This window comes from Rhea pennata, chromosome 9 (genome assembly GCF_028389875.1).
Source record: "Rhea pennata isolate bPtePen1 chromosome 9, bPtePen1.pri, whole genome shotgun sequence".
Classification (NCBI taxonomy): domain Eukaryota; kingdom Metazoa; phylum Chordata; class Aves; order Rheiformes; family Rheidae; genus Rhea; species Rhea pennata.
The window spans coordinates 23,892,113-23,914,062 of NC_084671.1; the positions used below are offsets into that span (position 1 = coordinate 23,892,113).

The following is a 21,950-nucleotide window of genomic DNA, read 5'->3' on the forward strand; positions in this document are numbered from 1 at the left end:
GTAAGAGTGAACGGTACGGAAAAGCTACTTTATTACACACTGTTTTATCCACAGGTCCTCCAAAAATACTGTCCAGGCCTACGTATTTTAAACTTCACAGCTGCTTCAAAAAGGTAGGGACAGCTTTATGCTGCCAAGGAAACGCAGTAAGAAAAAGGAAGATTTCACACTGTGCTACGCAATTTGAGAAGCAGCTTATGCTTGCTTTTGTAGGAACACCGAGTCAGCACAATGCCATATACGCTGAATTACAAATGCTGCAGTTCACCACGTTAAGTCCTAAATTACAGTGACATAACGCCGATTACTTACGTTTTCTTTTACATCTACGAAGACACTCATCCTGACTTCTCCCAGAGCAGCTCTCAGCTGAAAAGCAAACATTCTCCCAGCCTCACTTCATAAACTACAAAAAGGATTAAAGCACCACCAATAATTCTAATTTTCATTGAAGTAACCTTCCTTTCCTTGACAGATTATCTCATCTGTCGCTTGGTTGAGAAGCGGGTGCCAGAGAGGCACACCGAAGCCTTCCACCAGCATCCCTTCGGGCCGCGAGCTGCAGCGGGCGACGAAGGGGCGCGCGGGCTGGGGGCGAGGGCTTCGCGGCAGCCTCGTCCGCAAGCAGCTCACGCACGGCTCCCCTCCCGCAACGGTTATAGCAGGGGCATCTCTCCTCCCGCTCCTCTCCCCTCCGCACCGCCTGCCGTCCCCGCGGGGCCAGCTTCCCCGGGGTTTATCTGGGCGTCCTCGCCAACAGGAAGAGCACGAGCAAGGCCGGAGAGCACACGAGCCAGTCTGCTAAACAGGAAAATGCTGCTATGAGTCAGACACCACTGTCAGAGGCTCTGCGGGGAAACCAGACTTAGATAGCAAGGGTTTTTGAAGAGCTACATTTGTAAATGAGAGAAATAGGAACACTGAAATGTTGTCAAACATCTGTGTCAGTTTTTTTAGCATAAGACACTAAGACACCTCCTTTTAACCATGCTGCGTGCAGGCCACCAGTCCGATTCTATTGGCATCATACCTGTTTACACAAAACAAGGGTCTGACCCGTAGAAAATGTAACCAAAAGCCCTCTGTTCGGAAGGACAAAGCCGTAGCACCATGCCGTTGACTTCAGGAGTCCTTCCCCACTGACTTTGCAGGTTACTCTCCTTCCAAGGAGGACTCTCGTGAGATCTTTGGAGCTATGTCCAGTCACCCTGTAACAACTAGATGGGGAGCCAGGGGGCATTAATTCCTCAGTATAGCCAGCCAAGATCTCCTTGTGTCCAAGTATCCAAGTGTGGCAGGCATACTCAAGCCAGCACCGCTGCAAAACCAGCTGGCTGAGGGCCATCTTTGCCTCCTTTCTTCCCAAGCTGCCACAGCCAAAGCAGTCTTGCTCAGCTTTCGTTGCCCAAGGCTGGGATAATCTAGGAGAGACAGGCACTTCGCAGCAGAGGAGTCTCATAGGAATTGCAAACTCATTCCCAGACAGTGCCAGGGCACTGGGTTCCTGACGCCACACAACACAAGGGGCCAAACAAGTCCAAACACCTCCTCTCCATCCAACCCACGCAGAGGAACCTGCAAAGCTCACGTAAGCACGAGGCAGTCCCTACGTCCAATAACTGCATATGTTACTGTAAGGTGAACAGTTAGATTGCTTCAATTTGTAGCTGGTAAAGTAGGTTCTGCAAGCAAATAGATTTTAGCAGAGCCACAGCATTTCAAGATGCCTTTTGTGCGTCAGATGTTCACTGCAGTTCCGTTTATTACAACTATCGCATACAGTATCATTTAATTTACTTGTGCAAAGAGTGTCCCAATACGAGATTCCTCTCAAATATTCTGCCACTATCTTTTCTGCCAAGTGGGAAAACAGCTGCTTTTCCAGGCAAAGGATAAGCTTTGCAAGGCAGGATAGCACACATCAGTGGTGCTCTCTCTCCAGATCTGCAGGTAAATCATTTGGGTACATTTCTGTATCACAGCAGTTAGTATAAATGTGCTCTTCTGGAGGTGGCAAACTTATCTCCTGCCATCTCCAGCCAAAGCACAAGTGTGAAATACCAGTACTATGAGAGAAATGACAAACTAATAAAGCCACATACACCACCCAAACCACAAAACATCTACCAACAAAATTTACCTGGGCAAATAGCTGCTGCCTCCTTGAGACCCAGAGCCTGACTTCTCAGCGTCAGACCCTAGAGGGTGCAGCATTTGTTGGCCCACAGGCTAACACTACAGTGCAAATCCTCCAGGGGCAAATTTTGGTCCTATGCAGAGAACAGATTATGCAGTATTTTCAAGGCACTCAGGAATTACATCCTATCCACACACTCTTACAGTTAACCTTCAGGCTCAAGTATCTTCCTGTACTCAGGCCTTAACCAAAGCCCAGAAAGGTGTCAAAAGCCTGCCTCCTCTTCCACCTGAGACTTTCATCACCCAGGGAGCTGCACATCGCAATGTCCTGGTATATACTGCCAGGCAAGGTCATGTTATTTTTGTCTGCTGAATGGTGGGGGAGAGCAGCTGCTTCAATCAGATAGCTGAGAACAGCTGACGATCTGCATTTCCACCACCCAAAGCAGATTTTCCATGAAAGTGCTTACGAGTGACTGCACTGCAAAGACAAAGTCAGTCAAGCCCTTACCTGTTTCCCACTTTGATCAATAGGAGATACGTTGGGAACCGTACAAGTATTGACAAATTTAAGAGAACACTCCTCTCCGAGCAGTCCCACGCAGCTTCCAACATGGCTTGGGGATGCAGCTCTGTCATCAGCTGCAATAACGCACATCATTTGTTTAACTGCTTCTTGCAGCCACTCACACTTTCAAAACAGCCCAAGGCAAGGAACCCTGCAGTCCTGTCCTGGGCAAATACAACCCCTCCTTCCCTTTGGTTCAGATCAGCTAAGCTGACGGTACCCGGAATCATTTTACCTTCTCTACGTTTTCCATGCCATTCAGAGCTGTGTGTGTGTCTAGCACCCTCTTTTCCCCTCGCATTTCTTTTCCAAGTCGAGACCTGCCCAGTTTAACCTCCTCTTGTCCAGCAGGGCTTGCACGCCTCCCGCGGTGCTGGGACGAGCCCGGCCACACGTGCACGGGCTCTGGGCCCCAGAGCGACAGCGCCGCTTTGCTCTCCCTCCAGAGCTCCCTCCGAGTCCGTTTCCTCATCGATGGCACCCAAGCGTCACCCTCTGTTCTGCGCAACGACTTCAAGACCGCTTGCGAGCCGTAACGACTCGCACCGAGCATCTTCCCAGCACCAGGAGAGAAAAACAAAAATTAAGTGCGTTATTTTACCTTTGCCGACACAGGTTCTTCTCCCGCTGACTGCCCAGTCCAGTACTACCAAATCTCACTACAGCTTTTCAGTTTCCCCTCTGGTGTCAGTGGTCCTCCGAAGATGGAGCAAACCAGGCCCACGAGCTAAGCGTGCCGGCCCCTCTAGGGTCGCAGCCGAGATCCCCCGCAAGCCCAGCAGCGCCCACAGCCTCACGTCCTGTCCGTCAGGCAGTCACCAAGCCGAGACGGGACTTGTCTTAGCACAGGTCAGCTTAGTTTCCTTCTCCAGGGCTTTCGGTAAGTGACCTCACCAAAAACTTGGAAACCCAAGCGAACTGTTTCCCTCTCTGTAGGCCTGCTACCTCTTGAAAAGAGAGGGGAGGAAAAAAAGCAAACAGATTTAAAGCGTAACCATCTCCTACACAGGGACGACGAGACCTCTGCATTAATTGTTAGGTTTTCTACACGTAGTTATTTTATCGCTTATTACTATACTTACTGGTCTGAAGTGATGGATCTCAAAGCCCGTTAAAAATACAGCATCGTGTTTGGCACCTCCTATTTTGCAGTTCATAAGCCGAACTAAATGGGTCCCATCCCACAGTACTTGACGGGCTCCACCCTTGAGCTCCCTTCGAACTACTGGTGCAGACCAGTTGTCTCTAAGGCGTTCAGCAATCATGTCGAATAACGCTTTCAAATTAAAAGATAACCGCCGAAGCGCAGCCTCTGGGGCTGGGCACACGAAGGGAACACTTCGACCTGTTCTGCTCTGCCTCTCCTCGGTCCCTCCTCTTGTACAGCAGGATCAGTCACTTGCCGCTTCCTTGCCTCTGAAGTATTTGCAAAGGCTTTTTTATTTTAGCAGTTTGTTCTTCAGTCTTTTTGGGGGGTACTGCAATAACCATTTCGTATTTAAAGCTGCAGCATTTCTATTCCTTTCCAGGTTTCCTTCATTTACACACGGTTCATTTCCATCTGCACCTACCCTGCTAGCACCCTTGAACATAAAAGTGGTATAGCTCTATTTCCAAGCTTTTTCTAGGGTATTTTGAACATTTTCATGACAGTGCAAGCATTTTTCAGTTCAACCGCACCTTTTAGCTTATATTCATTTTTTAAGCTCTTAGTACTACCCTTCTTCCACCCAGCATCCTCTATAATGCATTATCGTGCTCCTCACGCTTCTCTTCCTGAGTACGGAGTAGTACGGGAATGTATCACTCCGTCCACCTTGCATGCACTAAAAAGCTCTATGCCTGCCAGAAAAGATATGATGGTTTCACAACTGAAAAAAACCCTTCAGGAGAGGCAAAGTTCAGTGGGATGGGGAGCAGGGGTGAGATTTAAGCACATATTTTTCATTTGTTTCATTTTTGTTTCATTTTTAAGTGTCAAAAAATTGGCAGTTTACTAGTCGGAGGCCTTCCTTTCTGGCTGTGTCAGCATGCTGTTCCCTCTCTTTTCCAAAGTCTGTTCCCTTACTGCTTTCAGAGGGTGACCCTGCGTGACATGTAGCACCAAAGCACCTTCCCTTCGGCCCCAATTTAAAAAGCAGCAGTTCTGCTTTCATTCGTGCAGGTGCCCCAGCACGTGCTCCACCAGGCACCTGCGAGACCACACCGCAACAAATGCTGGCAGGACTGCAAGCAAGAAGCCAACTGCACCGACACAGCTGCCGCTTTCAGTTCCCACCAGCGCGGTGGGACATCCGAGTTGCTCGAGTCCAGCAAACGGAGCCTCGTCCACACCGTACCGCGGCGCAGTCTTAAATGAAGGGCACGTTTGGAGTTCAGACACAATAAATCACTTTGTGTTAGCCCATGTTACATAACCAAATGACAAATCTTCTCCAGGGCACTGAATCAGCTAATCCACGCACTTAGCAACACCCTAACAGTCATAACCGTCCCAGGAACGAGCAGCAAGGTGTCCAGCAACACCCATCCGGTCTGAGAAACAGCTCTCCAAAGAAGCCAGTCTCAGGTTGCCATTACACCATTACACTCCTGTCCAAATCCAGGGCAAAGGGGAGAAATCGGGTCTTCCCCCTGCTTGGGACTGACTGTACACATGGTTCAGGAGGAAGTAGTGAAGCAGCCTTCAGGAAGGCTTTTAGAAAGGGGAGCTCCACCAGATGCCAGAGCCAGCTGACCTCCAGATGGGCTGGAAGTTTCCAACTAACTTAAAGCAAAATTAAAGTGTTAAACATGGCTGCAGTGAGAAATAAAAGCGGTGTGCTCCATCACCTCCCAGGCTAATTCAATTCTGGTAGGTAGAGCAAGTATCTGAGGGTCACAGAGAGCACTCTGTAACGTGTCAGCAGTGATCGCGGAGCACACCAGCAGTTATTCTACACATGAAGGGTGAGACTGTGGCTTTTACAACTACAAGCTGCAGTAGAAGGTCCCTCTATCTTGAGGAACAAGGTGGAGGGGGGCAGTGAGAAGGTGGTGGCTCCCAGCCACCAGGGAGGTCCTGCAGAAGCGTGACACACAGTAAAACCAGTGTCATTACCCGTGGAGCACATGCTCTCTTTAGCATTGGTAAGAGAGGGACTGGTACGGAGAGAGGGGCGCAGCTAAGACCCATTCCCTCAGAGGAGCTGACACGGTCAGCGATACCAGCAGGAAAGCGTGGCACAAGGGCTATTGAGCGGTCCTTTAGGGTTGGCCTTGCACGAACACAGGAGGACAAGCTCACTCCCAGGACAGCGGGGGAAAATAAATAAATAAGCTCAAGGCATGCAGTGGCTTGAAGACTTTGTTTGTTTGTTTTAGAGGACCGGGCTCTCGGCTAGCCAGGCGTTACCCACCCAGCGGGACTTTGCGTTTATGATCTCAGGCATGGGGCCAAATTCTTGGCTGGTGGGACTGGCACTGCTCCATTACAAACACGGCCTCCTATTCCGGGCACAGACGTGCGCAGACCATTCCTCTTCAAGGAAAACGGCCTGGAAAGGGACCCCCACCCCCGGGCCCGGCACACCCCAGTTCAACCAAGGGCACCTTCCACTCGGGTGCAGCAAGGCCAGAGGCGCACATTTCTTCGGTTCACTTTTCTAGGCAGAGTTATGCCGTGCCATCAGTTTGCCAGCAGAGAACACGCCAAATCGCCACCAAGAGCTCCTAACACTTGCTCCAGGCTGGGGGCAGCTCTCAAAGTTTGGTGTAAAACCGCAGTAATTTCTTGATGGGTGCACACCCCGAGAGGCTACTGCAAGCTGTGGTGGCACTTCAGATTTTTCAGAGAGAAGAATCCTCATTTCAGCAAGATACTTGAGAGACTGTCAGTAACAATCATCTTCAGCTTCTGAAATTGCCAGTTTCAGATTCAAAAGGAAGAAAAAACGAATTTCATGCCCTGTAGGAACTCACTCCGAAATGCATCATTTCTCCTTTACTTCCACCTCTCCAGCGGCATGACTTTACGGGTGCAATTTTCAGTATCAGTCAGCTTCATCACAACCATCCCCATGCTGAAGTTGCAGCAAAAATTCCCCTCAGCTTTAAAGACTGAGTATTCATTTAGAACTACTGAGTTTACATAAAACATTATGCCTTCAAACCAAAGAAATAATCTATATAGATTTTCCCTCTCCCTCCTCAAACAATACCTTTCCCCAGGACGCTTATTTTCAGAAATAGGAGGGAAGCATCTCCTGATTTTAAATTAGTAGCACATAGCAGGTGAAAAGGTATTGCCTCTGCAAATATCACTGTGCATTAAGACACAGAATTCGTATTCTCTGGCTCCACGACAACCAATATATTTTGTGCCAGCTGTAGCTATGCTGCCCTTAAGGATATCCTCTCTAGGACTTTATAGCCAGCCTTTTGCAGGCAGGCACAATATCCTTCTGTCTTCAAGGACAATGCAATAAAACACTTCTAACTGGCTCAGGGCGGGGGGAGGAGCTAATTTAATCTAAACTAAATGAAATAAAAGAAACTTGCTGAACTGTAGGTCTATTATTTCTAGATTTGGTACAGCAGCTCTGCTCAGATTTGGTTCCTCTCTCCATGCTCCCAGCTCATCCTGGTCAGCGGGCGCTGGACTTCCGCATGGCTAGTGCTGGCCAGCCACGTGTCACCAGACACCTTCACTCCAGTCTAAGCTACGGAAGTAAAACGGCAATTCTGGCCACGGACTTCAATAAGCACTGATTGAGGCCCTGCGTGTTAGAGCAAAAGACCTGCACTGCATTCAAAATAAATCTGCTTTCACTGAGAAATCCGTAATACTGTAACGTAAGAGAGATGTACAGATGTCAAGAAAGCTTGTCAAGCATCAGTTGCTGGAAAAAAGAATTTACAGTCATGAAAGGGCAATGGAAAGGTCAAAATTACAGTCAATTAACTCTTTCATTTCTGATAGAAAATAAAGGAGGTGGAAACACATGTGAATAGTCAGATGTTTTCCGCAGACCTAAAAACACTTGCTTTTCTGCCGTCTCCTACACACAGCATGAAGCAAGTTAAACAGATACCTCTTCTCACCATGCACCATGAGTTTCAACTAGTAAAACAAAGACCGAAATTACCACAGGAAAGCTGGATATAACTACACAAAAGCTATAGAGAAACCCTTGTCCAAGTGCCAGACCGCGACACAGAAGCCAAACGTAACAAACTTGCAGGAATTCATACCCCAAAACCCTGAACAGCGCTCACCGAGCGAAGCTGTTGAAGCAGCAGCCAGGCTCTCAGCATGCCAAGCATGTTCAGAGATACCTTTTGCCAAGGAAAGTCTCCGAGCACCGTCCTAGGCAGTGATTTCACACCCTATCTACACCTCATGATGAACACAGGCAAGTACCGCTCTGTGCTGGTTCTGATTCCAAATTGCTACTTCAAATATGAATTCTAGGGTACTTTATACGTTTTAACGGACCTACGTTTAAACTTGTACACGCCAAATTTAAGGAACAAGCAGATCATTTTCCTGTGAGTTTGGGGATACTGAGCTTCCAGAAAAGCATGAGCAGAGGCCCATTCTCGTTAATTCATGCAATCTCCTACCAGAAACAGCTGATCCAGTTATAAAAACAAGAACTCAGAAACAGGCTTGTCAAACACAAGTCTGATTTATTGATCTGCTAACACTAACCCCTTGTAACATCATTTCAAATCCAGCTACTACCATTAATAAGCCCGTAAGGAAGCTGCCAGGGAAGCGACCTTCCCTGTTCCTGGTAGGTCGTGCATTTGGACAGTCTACTTCCAATATCAGTCCAAGTCTTCAGCTAGCATCGTTGACATACCTCCAAACAGTGGGATTAAAGGAACTGAAGATCTAGCCCAGTGTGTTTGTTCTGAATAAAATTCACTTTTATAAGTTACATGAAATGTAAGTGTATAGCACAATTCACTTTTTGAGACACATTCTGGGCTTCTAGACACAATCAAGACACATTTCAAGAACTTAAGACACTCCTCACCCCCGCAAAGTTTCACATATGTATTTACAAAAAACATCAATGAAATTTTCCTGATCAGGTCTCCATTTTAAACTTCCTTGCTATTTTTTTCCCCCCTCAACATCCCTCTGCCCAAAAGCTTAGGAAAGGAGAATGTGTTCAGTAGTACTTCCTGTCCAGAATCAGTCTCGTATCTGCCCTTGTTTAAGACTCTGACAACTGAGAACACTTTTTAGTTTCGAGACATTTGTTGTTTCCTGCTTGCAGCCACAGCGCTCGAGTCGGGTGGAGAAGCTGGCGCAGGTCTGAGCACCAGCGCTGAGCTCCGAGCTCCCGACCAGAGCGCGCTCCGCGGGGTGCACCAGCCAGGAACAGGCCATCGGGATGCCTTCTCTCAGGAGAAGAAGGATTTCGCTTTTTCTGTCCCTCTAAGACACCACAAGTGTCCCAGTGAAGGGTCAGTGGGGTTGTGCGTGTGATAGAATTTGATCCAAGTGCAGCAAAACAATTAAGGAGGATTAATACAGCTGCTGGAGAAAAGACAATGTGCAGGTCCTGAAAACTGTGAAACATTTAATTAAAGTTTACTGAAGCTGAGAGAGTCACATGTGCAGTAGAGGCCATTTTAGTGTCTCTCTGCTCTAATTAATAATATTTCCTTCTGCAACATTTGCAGGAAGAGCAAGCACTTCCTCCCTGAAGGAAACCCCCTGCAATAGAGCAGAAATCAGATATCTTTTATGCCTGGGATGGAGAGCTTTAAAAGAGTCCATACTCAATTGCCTTTTTTTTTTTTTTTTTTTTTTTTTTTAATCTCAAATTGTTCCTGTTTCATTACTTAAGTGCCATCAGTGTTAGCATTTTGCCATTCCAGTCAGTTTTCTCAAGAGGTCAACTGTTACATAGAACTGCCAATCCTGATTTCACCTTGTTCACATTCTTATTTAACTCCTAAACAGAAGCTAAGAATAAATAAATAAAAAAAAAAGTAAAATTTGGGGAGGATTCCTTATCAGTAGAACTTTTTTTAACAGAGCTTTTTAAAATATCCTGCTGCTATGAAACGTAACAAACCAAGTAGCTGGCCTAACCCATAGGTGTTAAGTCATTCCTAGTAGGAAGCTTCTTTTGGTCTGGTTTCATCTGAACTAATCATTTTTGATCAGAACCTACTTCCCAAAACAAATGGAAATGGGGGGGAGGGATAGAACTGGCAGACCGGCTTTGACAGCACACTCCTGATCCAACACGCAGCACTGACGTTGATGCCCAGCTTCAACGTTCATCAAATTTACAACACAGCACTCTCACCTAGGAACCTGAATTATAAAATCCAAGCAATTCCTCAAAAGTAACATATCCTCAGCGCAAACTGAAAAGGCCAAAACGCTCCACGGCGGCTTCCTCCACCCCCCGCTAAGGACGGGGACTGAACCTCAGCGCCAGATGTTCAACATTCAGCTGAAACAAACCGTTACAAATCACACAAAATGAGTGGAATACTACAAAACTTGTCTCCTCGAGACTAGCTTGTGCGGTAAATACTATTTACAGTTCTCACCTCCTATGATAAAACAGCTAGACAGACAACACGTATAAGGAGGAGCCCCACAACCAACTCGGCGGCAGGAGCGGACGCACCTGCACGCGGACAGGGATCCCAGGCTCCCCTCCACCCGAGGCGGGATCGCTCTCGGGGCGATCCACTTTCCGCGCTCGCTGCCGGCGGGGGCGGGCAGGAAGCCTGCGGGGTTTGACCGCGTGCCTAACCGCTTCACTGCGGGAAGCCGCTGTTCCCGCGCCATCGCGGTATCGCGGGCGGGAACGCCACAAACGGCGGTAGAGACCGCAAGGGCCGTCTCGTGCCTTTCCTAGCGTACGTCCAATTTACCTCGGACAAGGCAGTTTTGTCTGGTTTTTCAACATCTGATCCATGCCCAGCAGCGGATAGCGTCAGGCTTAAGGATCACTGAACTTTAAGCAAGGCTGACTTGACGCGGCCCAGATTGAGCATTAGGTTGCAGTTCCTCATTTATTTTATTTTGTTCAAATCCGCCTGCTTTTACTCCAGCACAAAGGGGGAACCGATTCCCCTGTTCACTTACTGACGATAGGCTGCAAGCACAGAGAAAGCCAGACTCACGAACACGTGCATATCTAAGTACAACCACTGCGGCTACCACACACCTCCCAGATCCAGCGGCGGTGCCTCACTCCCAGGTTTAGAAGCGCCGAGAACCAGCCCTGTCCTTCACACTGGGAACCCCCAACACGCAAGCTTGCTTTCTAGCAAAGAGCTTTTCCTCTTTTTCCAGAGAGGAAAGAGACCTCAGAGTATTATCTGGGAACGTACCAGCAGCCAAGTGTTCCCCTCAGGCAAAACCTGCAGAGGATCCCAAACCCCTTGGTAAACCAATTATATTCATTTATTTTATTTAATACCTCTTGCTTAGATGGAGTCCCATTTTTCTGTTATGAAAGCTAAGAAAAACTACAGAAAAGCCTAGCAAAATCCCCTCAAACTATTGTGGGATTATTAGTTTGCATTTCATTGGCCTGTTTCTTTTTCAAACATCAGGACAATTCAGCTAAGCTTCTTCTGCTTGCACTGAAATGTACGTGTATGCATGCACACACACACACCTATATATACATACATATATATACACACACACACACACTTATACACACATAGGATGTATATATATCCATCCCCAACTGATCTCGGGTTATAAAATAATGCATTCAAGATGGAATAAGAAACAGATTAACAGAAGTGAAAGCTTTTAGGTAAGATATCCAACACATGCATATGGGCCAAGGTTGCACATCATCAAGGAAAAATTACTACTGCAAGTCTTTTTTCAGAATTTTTCTTTCTCTTTCTGAAGTGTTAGAAATAAAAATTACTAGTAAAAGAAATTCACTAATTTAATGAATATCCTCTGAAGTCATTCAGCATCAACTGTTTCCAAAATACAGGAATCAAAATTACAGCTTGTTCCAATTTTTAGGTTCCTCTCACTTTGGGTTGCATATAAAGACTTCACTTGTCTGTATTTCCATAAGGCTTTATCTGTACTGCACCTCAAACATGACTTAACAAAACCACTTCCCTGACTGGGGTGGCACTTAAGAGAGCACGACACCTTCCAGAGCTACTCTTACCAAACTGGGGAGGCTCTCCCTAAGCCACAGCAGTTTCCGCTGAAGGAGTTCCCACCATACAGCTCCTTGCTGCTACGTTACCTGTGAGAGACCGGGTGCCATCCTGCCACATCCGCATCCCCAGGACCCTCCCTCTTGCTCACGGGTAGTCTCTCGTGAAGCCCCTCATGCTCCTTCTAACATCTGTTCTGCGCAAGGAAGCACTAACTCCAGGGGTCTTCCCCCATGGTAAAGGGGCAGGAGACAGCCTCCTGCCATGGTTAGATCCTTCGTTTCATCCTCCATCCCTCATCCTTGCCTTCATCAACTTTCCCTCCTTAAATCCCCATTCTTTTCTCATCTGCCCTTTTTGGAGGGGAAGGAGATCAGTTTTTGTCCTGTCCTTCCCAAGCCCCGTTCCAGGCTCATGTCTTTTGCCCACTAAGATGCCATGTGTTTCAGAGCTGGTGGGGGAAAGCGAGTCCCACAGCATGCCTCCACCCTGAAGCAACGCCTGCGATGGCCATCGCCTGCCCCAGCGACCAATAGCAGAAGCAGCTCCAGCAGCTATGTCAGGAAATCTGACACATACCAGTAACACTACTGTGTTCACATAGATACAATTTCTTAACTACTTGCCATAATAATATAAAGACATATTAAAAAAACATATACACAAACATATGCACATACACTTTATATATATATATATTTATACATACACATACATATAAATATGCTTTTAAACTCTACTGTCATGTAGAGTTAAGTATCATCAATGACTTCAAAAGATGACTGTACGTAAAAGTGAACCACCACAAGGCTGAACCAGCAACAGATTGCAATAAAACCCAGTACAAAAAAAGACATAGACCTACTGCAGTGAGTCCAGCAAAGAGCCACAAAGTTGATGAGGGCATGGGAGCATCTCATGTGAGAGCGCTGGACCTGTTCAGCCTGGAGAAGAGAAGATTGAGGGAGGATCTTATCAGTGCGTGTAAGTATCTGAAGGGAGGGCAACAAGAGGATGGGGCGAGACTCTTATCAGTGGTGCCCAGCAATAAGACGAGAGGCAGCGTGCACAACACAGAAGTTCTGTCTGAATATGAGGAAAAAAACTTCGTTTTTGTGAGGGTGACAGAGCACTGGAACAGGTTGCCCAGAGAGGTTGTGGAGTCTCCTTCCTTGGAGATAGTCAAAATCTGACTGGACATGGTCATTGGCAGCCTGCTTTAGGTGACTTCCTTGAGCAGGGAGGTTGGACCAGATGATTCTAAATCAACTATGGTTAGAGATTTTGCGGACAGACAAATCACCAAGAGCACCGAGTATTTCGGGTGAGCCCAAAAGAGGAAAGGCCCCTTTCCATTTCAGGTATGTCAGCATTGACCACACAGTGTAAACGTTGACACAAGAGGTGCGCAGACAGAGAGATGCACGTATTGCAGACCAAATATATCACCTTATGGTTCTCAAATATTCAGCTCCACCAGCAGTATTTGCATATTACAAGCCAGGGCTAACTGGGCTGCAAAGTCTGCAACCATACTCAATAAAGGGGACTGCGTTTTGCTCTTCAACAGAAAGACTTCTGAGCATTTCAAAAGGAGCTAGAGCCTTTCGCTCAGCACAAATGCAAGGTAACTCTTCGTTCAGTATTACCTAGGCACGTTAAGAGAAGGGATCTCTCTGCTTTGTAAGTGAAAGCTGTGCATGAGAGACGAGCTGGTCTTAAACCTCAGCTATTCAAGTCTAGCGTTCCAAAAAAAGCCCGAATATTCAGTGATGAAAAATTTATACTTTGCACATGCACATACAGTTTCTCTGTGTTCCTGTATCTCCCTGAAGCGTACTACTCTCACTTCTACACATTGTGCAGGCCTCTAGGATCCTGCTATCCCACCAGCAAGTCTGAGATCACACCCTAAGACACTTGCTCTGTCCAGTGAGCACAGAATTTGCAAAGAGAAAGAAAACCCTTGATGTGCTCTCCCCCCGCCACCGCGATAAAACCAAAACCTTTTCCTGAGGCAGAGCTCCGCAGTTCGTTTGCTTTTTTGACGCTCTAGTCTACCCACCACCCCGTCCAAGCAGAAACCAACCTGTCTCCATACCACTTTCCTTCTTTCCTGCCAACATGCCAACAGCTGCCCAGGAAGACCAAGCTGGTTTCCTACAGCCATTCTCTTCTCCACCTCCCTCCGTCTAGCATGGCATTCCCCAGCCTACCCAGGACTTACCACCCCATCACAGCACATAAGGGCCACAGGAAACCAGCAGCGCGAGGTTCGGCTGCTTTCGAACAGGGGAACCCACCAGCCCGCAGGTCGGCAGGCTGCTGGAGCACCACCACCACCGCCCCCGAAGCGCTTCAGTTTGCAATGCTAAAGGTAATACAACACTGAGAAGCAGCAGTGTTCCCTGGCCAGACGGGAAGGAAGGGTGAGGCATTTTCCATATTAAAGATTCAGGTTTTAACCAGGGGAGGGAATATTAGCATAATTCCAATAGACGAGGAAGTGGGGAGGGGGGCAAAGAGGCCACCCCCCACCTGGCATTCCTGATGTCAGGAAGTTAAGGATTTAATCAAGCAGCTGTACAGTAAAATCCTCTCAAACTGTCCTCATACCAAAAGACAGGCATAAACTCAATACCTTTATTTGCAGTCACTTCTGCCTGGCTACCCCCACCAGATTTGCTTTCCTTTGTTTTCCCCTGTGCAGGAGAATACGGTATTAAGTAAAGAATGAGATCAAGCAAAGTTCAGTGCACTCCGAGGGCTCCTGCCCCTGTCACCTTCCCTACTCCTGTCCGGGCTCAAGTTACCCAAGAGCCTTGCTTTGCTTAAGTGAGCTATGCAAATTGTATGCCAGAGGGTGGTGGCTTTTGCACAATCATTGGCGTGATCAGGCCCCACATGAAAGTGTACAGCTCAAGGACTGTTCAATGCATGGCACAAATCTTCTGGACTAGCTGGTCGTCCAAGAAGACAGCTAGTGAACGCTTGCAGTGCTGCGCTAAGGAGCGGGATGTCAGTGGGAAAGAAAGAGCGTGAGAGAGAGAGGGAGGAAAAAAGTAACGAGGAGTGGTATCAGCAGCAAAAGCACTCAGGCCCTCAGGCGTGTTCAGCAGAGATGTTGGCTTAGGAAGCAGCCAGCTGATACTGATCCCACTGCCACCAGCAGTATCCGTGAAGGGCGTTGGGGAAAGGCCTAGCCAGAATTAACTCCAGCGTGTATCTTACATTAATTTTATGCAAGTCAGAATAACCACTGGATCTTAGACATTTTCCTCTGGAATTTAGTCAATACATTCTAAGATCTCCAAAGGCTTACACAAGGAGCTGAATATTTTGTTTTGCATTAGAAAAGGAATATAGAATAGATGCAAGGGGAAAGCGGGAACCCCTCCTCTTTCCTTTATCCCCTCTCAGCTCTGCACGCGACAGGAGACAGCTCCAGTGCAAACGGCAATGCTTTTGAACATATGTGCCCTCACGATGCGAGCAGCCACATCTGAGCCGCACACTCAATTCGTCACGCCCCCAGTCCACTTCTAATCAAGCTCTCCAGCCTAGGAGAGAAGTTAGGATAAAGATGTTACACAGCCACTGCAGTCACACACTGAACAGGAGCACCTAGACTGGGAACTACAACTGCCAGCCAAAGATTACCGAGGGGACCACACAGGGCAACACGGACAGGGAAACCACGCAGAGCCTGCGCGCTCTGCTCTTGTGGCTGTGCCCGTACCATGAGCGGGGGAGTCCTGAGCGAGACCAGTGACTGAGCGGCCAACGTCTTTAACTGTAAGCTGTGTTTAAACAGAGCCTGGAGAAGCAAACTGCAAAACCCGATTTCGAAGGCAAGGTCTGCTGGTAAAGATCTGCTGGCTGAAGGACTCCCAAGAGTCTAAGATCAGGGCCCTAGGCCAGAGAAAAGGATGCTTACTCCCAGGAATATAGTGCAGAACAACAGAAGTTACCCTTCGAAGTGAACTTCTGAGGCTTTAAGGATGTCTCAGAGATGCAGCCTATACAAACAACAGAGGCAAAGCACATACTGCGGTCCCCAGCCCTCTGGATCGCTAACAGCAAAGCCCGCTGCATACATAGACACCACGGAGCAGCAACACGCTGCCCCTGCGGAGCGACCCTTGCTGGAAACACACGAGAGCCTGCCAGAGTTTACTTCCAACCTCATCCCTAATTCTACAAGCAATGCAGTCTAACTACAGCACGTGTCCTAAAATCCTCTTAAATAAGATATTAATCACAAGACTATTTTAGCAAACGAGTGCATATAGCCTGCTCTAAAAATGTCTCCTCCCACAATTATCTTGCCCGGGGAAACTTCCCAGTTTATGTGCACGGCCTGGCATACATTTCGCCGATGGCGCCTAGCAGCTCGCTGTGAGGCAGGGAATCAAAGCACTCACAGGTTAAAGTCCTAATACAACGACAGCCCCAGTGCCACTGCCAGCTCTGGCCATGCCTGAGGACCTTACACCACCACAGCACACCACGGCAGGGAAGGAAAGCAATGCTTCTTTGGACCAGCAGCAATATCCTTGGGTCACTGTACCTTCGAGACCCACCTCAGCCAGCACCAGCTGAGCCATCAGAGCAAACAACCGCAGCAAGCCACCCTTGGGTGAGGTAATTCGGATAAGCAGCTCACAGGCAGAACTTCAGTGTAGTATGGGCACACTGCATGAGTAACTGCGAGTCTGAGCCCTAGCATGTTTAGATACCAGCCTAGGAAATCCCCAGACAGCAACCTCAGCAGATTAGCAGGATCCCCTTGCTACAGGCTGCAGTCACATGAGGCTTTATAGCTGGTAAATAAGGGCACCTTTAAGTGAAAAAAAAAAATCAACTGAACAGAAGGAGAAGCAGAAGACAGGACCACAGAAAACTGAGCTAGTCCTCTACACATAGGTCAACTAGCCACAGTGAGATAGACACGGTCCCAGCAGCTCACAGACGGGACATTATTTTTAAACACGTATAACGTTCCCCATCTGGTTCCTCCCCTCCCCGCTTGTTTGAGTCTTCTTTTATACATGATGGAACAGCAAACCAGGAAAGGCCTTCAAAGCCAGAGACACCCAGCTTCTGGTGCACAACCAATGCACACAGGTGGATCTTAGGCAGCTGCAGCCTGGAAGAGGGAAGCAAACCAGCAGAGCTGCTGAGCTACCTCCCCCTTCTCCTCCCCGCTCACAAGGCACAAAGCCAGCAGAGGTATCCACCACATCTCCAGGAGGAAAGCGGAGCAAGCTGACACGTGCTTAGTACAGAGCACCTGGGGAAGGAAACGACAGGAATAGAAAAGGGAAAGGAACAGATCTCAGTCTCGAGGGAAGGGGCAGCACCAGGACCTACAAGCCAGGACCTGCAGGACACAGCCAGACCTGCCTTGCAGTGCAGCAGGATTGGCTCCTGCATCTTCCAATATGTTTTTAAGCCCATTCATGCCCAGATAGCAAAACAAATAAGTGCATGGCTGTAAAGCCACCCATACACTTCTCTACCCTTTTGCTGCTCCAACTCATTCGCGCAGTGCTGACAGCAAAGATACCAGGGCTGCCTGCTCAGGCACACTGCTGGCAGCCTGGCCCTTCCCAGCCGTGCTTTCTGGGGGACACGGAGCAGGAGCAGGAGCACAGCGCCTGAACTGGCTGTCAGGAGCTGCGAGCCACAGGAGGAGCAGCCTTCCTCAGAAGAGCTCGAATCCGCATCATTGGTCTTGCAAGCCACTAGCATGAAAACAATTTGGCCAATTCATCAACATAGCACTGCTGATGCAAGAGGGGACAAGCCAAAAGGAATACTTGCCCCCTGTGCTAAAGTCAGTAAAACAGCCAGGAACAAACAAAACACAAAAAGATGCTGTGTTCCAGCTCCTGCGCCTGAGCAGTCTGAGACACGGTCTTCATTCAGGCCTACAGACAGACACTGGCCAGAGGGGTGGACACCACCTGGGAAGTGATTCAGGGTGCTAGGAAACATGCTCATCTGGGCGGAGGAAATGGGAAGATTTTTCCAGTGAGGCAAAAGCTAACGTGTGGGCCAGGAGTCAGCCTCACTCATCTGGGGAAGAAGTTGAGGTTGCTTCTGCTCAACAGCCTCCCCGCTCTGAACTCTCCCGCAGGGGGATGCTGCCCACATGAAGGACACTTGCACTGGGCACCCAGCTTCATTACTCCTCACACTATACAGCAACAGACACAACCACCCCTACGACACGATCTTAGGTGACCTGCCCCCCCAGCAGAGGTGTAAATGGCTGCGACATACCCAAGGGTGCTCCTTCCCCAGGGGAAGCACCAGTGCACCTGGAGTACTGCATCGTCACCTCCATTGGTCACTTAGGTCGGTGCAGCAGGAGAAGCTCTGCCTGCAGTAGTCCCAAGTCTTAAGAAAAGCATGGCTTGCACACTTCCCTTCTTGCCACACAAGGGGTGAATTTGGCTGAGACACAGGTCTGAGTTATTTCTTGCTCACTGAAGCACAATTTTTGTGTCTTATTATCAGGTTTTGATAAGGAGCCCCAGGTGCTGGGGGGAAACTTAATTAACCCGGAGTACAGTAACTGGTTCAGAAGACTTCGTGTCCTTTTCCACCTCTCATGGAAAAGGCTGCAGATCTACCTGATAAGACATGGCCTAGGCTGTTAACAAAACAGCTAACCTTACGAAACCACCTGCTGAGCCTTAGCGAGGAAGGGCCTCACTTTTGGGAAGCTTGCCAAAGCATCTTCCCTCTTTTCTGGGTGAAGGCATTCCGCAAGCAAGCTGCTTCCTTACAGCAGCCTTCTGCACGGCGGCTCTCCTCCTGCTCCCCCCATCAGGAGAGGGACGCCGCGAGTCCTTTCCACACTCAGCAAGTGCAGGCTGCAGCGCAGTCATCTCTGTCCCCATTTTATCCTGCAGCTGCTCAAAACAGACAGCTTCACGCAGTTGTTCCCTTTATTCGGCTTTACAGAACTTGTTAAAAAATAAATAAAAAGCCGGGGTCAAGAGCACGTCCTGCCTCCGCTCCCAATGTAAACACTGATGTGCAGCGTGTTCCTGGGCCACAGCAAGGCCAGCGCTCTCCGAGTCAGAGCTCGGATGAGTGCAGAGGACTCCCAGCAGCCCGACCTGCTTTGACAAAGCAGCATGTTTTCCTCCTTTAAAATAATGAGTGTTTTTACACTGTGTTCCCTGTGACTCCCTAGTCTTCAAGAACGCAAGCCTGCAGGGTCGCCAGGGTGGAGCTCCACGGCACAGCGCTGGTTTACAAGAACCCAGTATCGCTTCATACTGGAAATACACAGCTCTTTGTAAGAGAATACATGGAGCCAAAGGGAACGCGGCCAGCACAGCAGGGTTAGTCCTGCTCCCCTAGCAAAAGCGACATCACCTCTGCGTGGTTCAGTGCTGGACATCTCAGCCAAAGGTCGCGAGACAGCACTAGCTGCAGTACAGCTCCCCAAGAGGGGAACAGAGAGGGAAGGAACAAGAGGGTTTGATTTGGATGAGAAGAAAAATGAACTAGCCCGTTCTCTTTTAACCTTCAGCGGGAGATGGGCAGAGGGGGAAAGGACAAGCTGGGGAAAAAAAAAAAAGAAAAAAAAATGATCCAAGGTGTCTGATGAATTACTAGTACTTTACTAAAGCAGAAAACAGAAGGTGAGAAAGCTCTCTCCCACAGAGGCCAAGGCTTCCCAGGGTATGAAAGGTGCCTCAGAGCACCCAGCTAAAGCTCCCCAAAACCTGCCTGGAGCTTACCTGGCAGATCCAAGGCCAGCGCACTAGGAAGACCGGCCGCCCATTCGTTCAGCGCAGGCACAGGCACTGTCCTGTTTTCCTTAGGTGTTGTTTAGCCAGATGCTGACGCAATCCAGAAAGTTTTATTTTCCAAAAGGGCGTACAGCTACCTGCAGGGCAAGCAGGAGCAGCGCCAGCAGACAGTTAGCAGAAGGGAGGTTACCATGGAGGATGCCAGAGTCAAGTACGCTGTGAAATTTGAAAATTTCTTCGCACCCTCCTACCCTGACCCTAAAACAATGCTATCAAAATTCCCGAAAGCCCTTCTAGGACTATTATGATTACCTTGACCAATTTAAGCATATCCTTCCACCTTCCAGAGGCAGAAAAAAGATGAGCAAGAGTAGACAAGTTTATTGCTTGTTAATTCTTCTTCCCTCTTCAGACAGAGGGTCTGCTGACAGATCCTGGAGGATGCTGACAGTCTAGTACCTGCTCAGGTGAGTTTATCTGCTCGGAGAAAATTAGCTAAAACCCTACAAACTTTCAGGCTTCTAAGCGACGGCGATGCAGCACCGATAGCCGCAGCAATTACTGACCATCAGAACAAGAAGAGGGAGAGAAGGCAGCAAGCCTCCACTTTCCATTCCAGCATCCCTCCTACCAGCAGCCGGCAGAAATCTGCAATAGCCGGAATAGTTTATCATCTTCCTACAGGTGAAAAATCATGTCTCCTCCACCTTGCCCAGCTGCAACACAAACAAGTGCTGCTCTGACAGGAGAAACCCTTCTGCTCTCCACATTCTGGGAGAAGCAGCGTTTGTTTATTGCTTAACTGCTAGTGCTGATTCACCCAAAAATTAGAAGCCCTTGCCACCACAATTCTTCTAAAGCATAATAGTCGTAACCCTGCCTGTCAGGTTAATTACAGTTAAATAGAAAATCATTAAACCATTACCAGAAGAACAGCACACCATCCAAGAATGCCTCCAGGCCAAACACACCAGTGCTCTTCTTTCCAGTGGCTGACACAGAGGAGGGAGATTGGCTAAGAGGCTATTAATATAAACACAGTCATTTGAGCTACAAGGTCTCCTGCCAGAGAGCAGAAACCAGAAAATACTCAACTGCCAGCCCTTACGACAGAATTTGGTCAGCTGGGATCTCAAATCCTTTACTGTCATTTACACTTAGCTTTCGGTGATGCCTCAGTTCAGTCTTCAAGTCTATCTGCTTCACCAGGTTGGCAAGTCCATCATGGGCAAGGGGAAAGAGCCTGTGCAGCTTGGAATGAAAAGACGAGCAACTGGTGACTAGTGCTATAAAACTTCAGGTGTACAGAGAAAACAGGAGATGCCACAAACCGACATGAAGTAAGGGAGCCAGTGAAAATATACATATTTTATCTGGAGTTATGTTTCTGTGAAAGGCAAGAGAGTCAATGCTCTAAAGCACCTAAACCTATACTATCTGTAGTATTCAACTTGGTCCTTCCTTTGTTCAGCAGTTACAACTTGCACCACTAAAGGAATGGCACTCTCCCACTTTCTTCCATTCACAAGGTTCAGACCTTTCCAGATTCCTGCCCTTTGCAGGCCTGTTGAGACAAGGGCCACGAAATGTGGCATCATCGGAGCTAGAGGGGATCCACACAGTCCCCGTTTCCAACAAAACGGTCCTTGTTTGGACTTGACATTGGCACAGCAGCCAGTAAAGCAACACACACAGTGCCCCAGGCAAACCCCAGAATGGGAGAATTAAACGGTATATTTCTCTGAAGACAAACTTACAGTTTCAGAAGATCACACAATCTCTTTGTAATTCACAGGGCCCAGTGAGACAGAAAAAAAACTATCTCCATGTTATGGAGGCATGAAGAAGCAAGGTGATTTGCCTTAAGCCAGAATAAAGAATGGAGCAAAAATGTCATTGCTAGCTTAGCAGTCTTGTTTTGAACCATGCTTTTTCCCTGAAAAGCCTGAATTCTCTCAGCAAGTGATCATTTCTTTGGTCCATGATTAGAATTTGCACAGCTTCAGCTATCAATCACCCGTTCAGGATGAATTCATCTACATCATCAATAAAAATGCAGCACCTATGTATGACAACCAAGAGAAATTTTTCCAGGAAACAGCAAGCGCAGCTACACACTGTGCAGAGAGGTACGTCCTTGAATAGATACATTATAATATAAAAGGATATAATATGAATGGATGCCCCCCCCCTTTTTTTTTTTTCTTTCCCCCCCCCCTTTTTTTTTTTTTTTTTTTTTTAAATCAAGCATGGGGCCTGCTCAGGTCAGGGAGAATAAGCCGCACACACAGAAATCTTTCTAAAAC

General features: G+C 48.0%; 1 protein-coding gene across 2 annotated transcripts in view; it reads right to left on the reverse strand.

The window, feature by feature from the left end:
- Nucleotides 1-21,950, reverse strand: part of ST6GAL1 (ST6 beta-galactoside alpha-2,6-sialyltransferase 1) — a 56,774-nt gene that overhangs the window by 17,845 nt on the left and 16,979 nt on the right. The gene's annotated exons all lie outside the window — the stretch shown is intronic.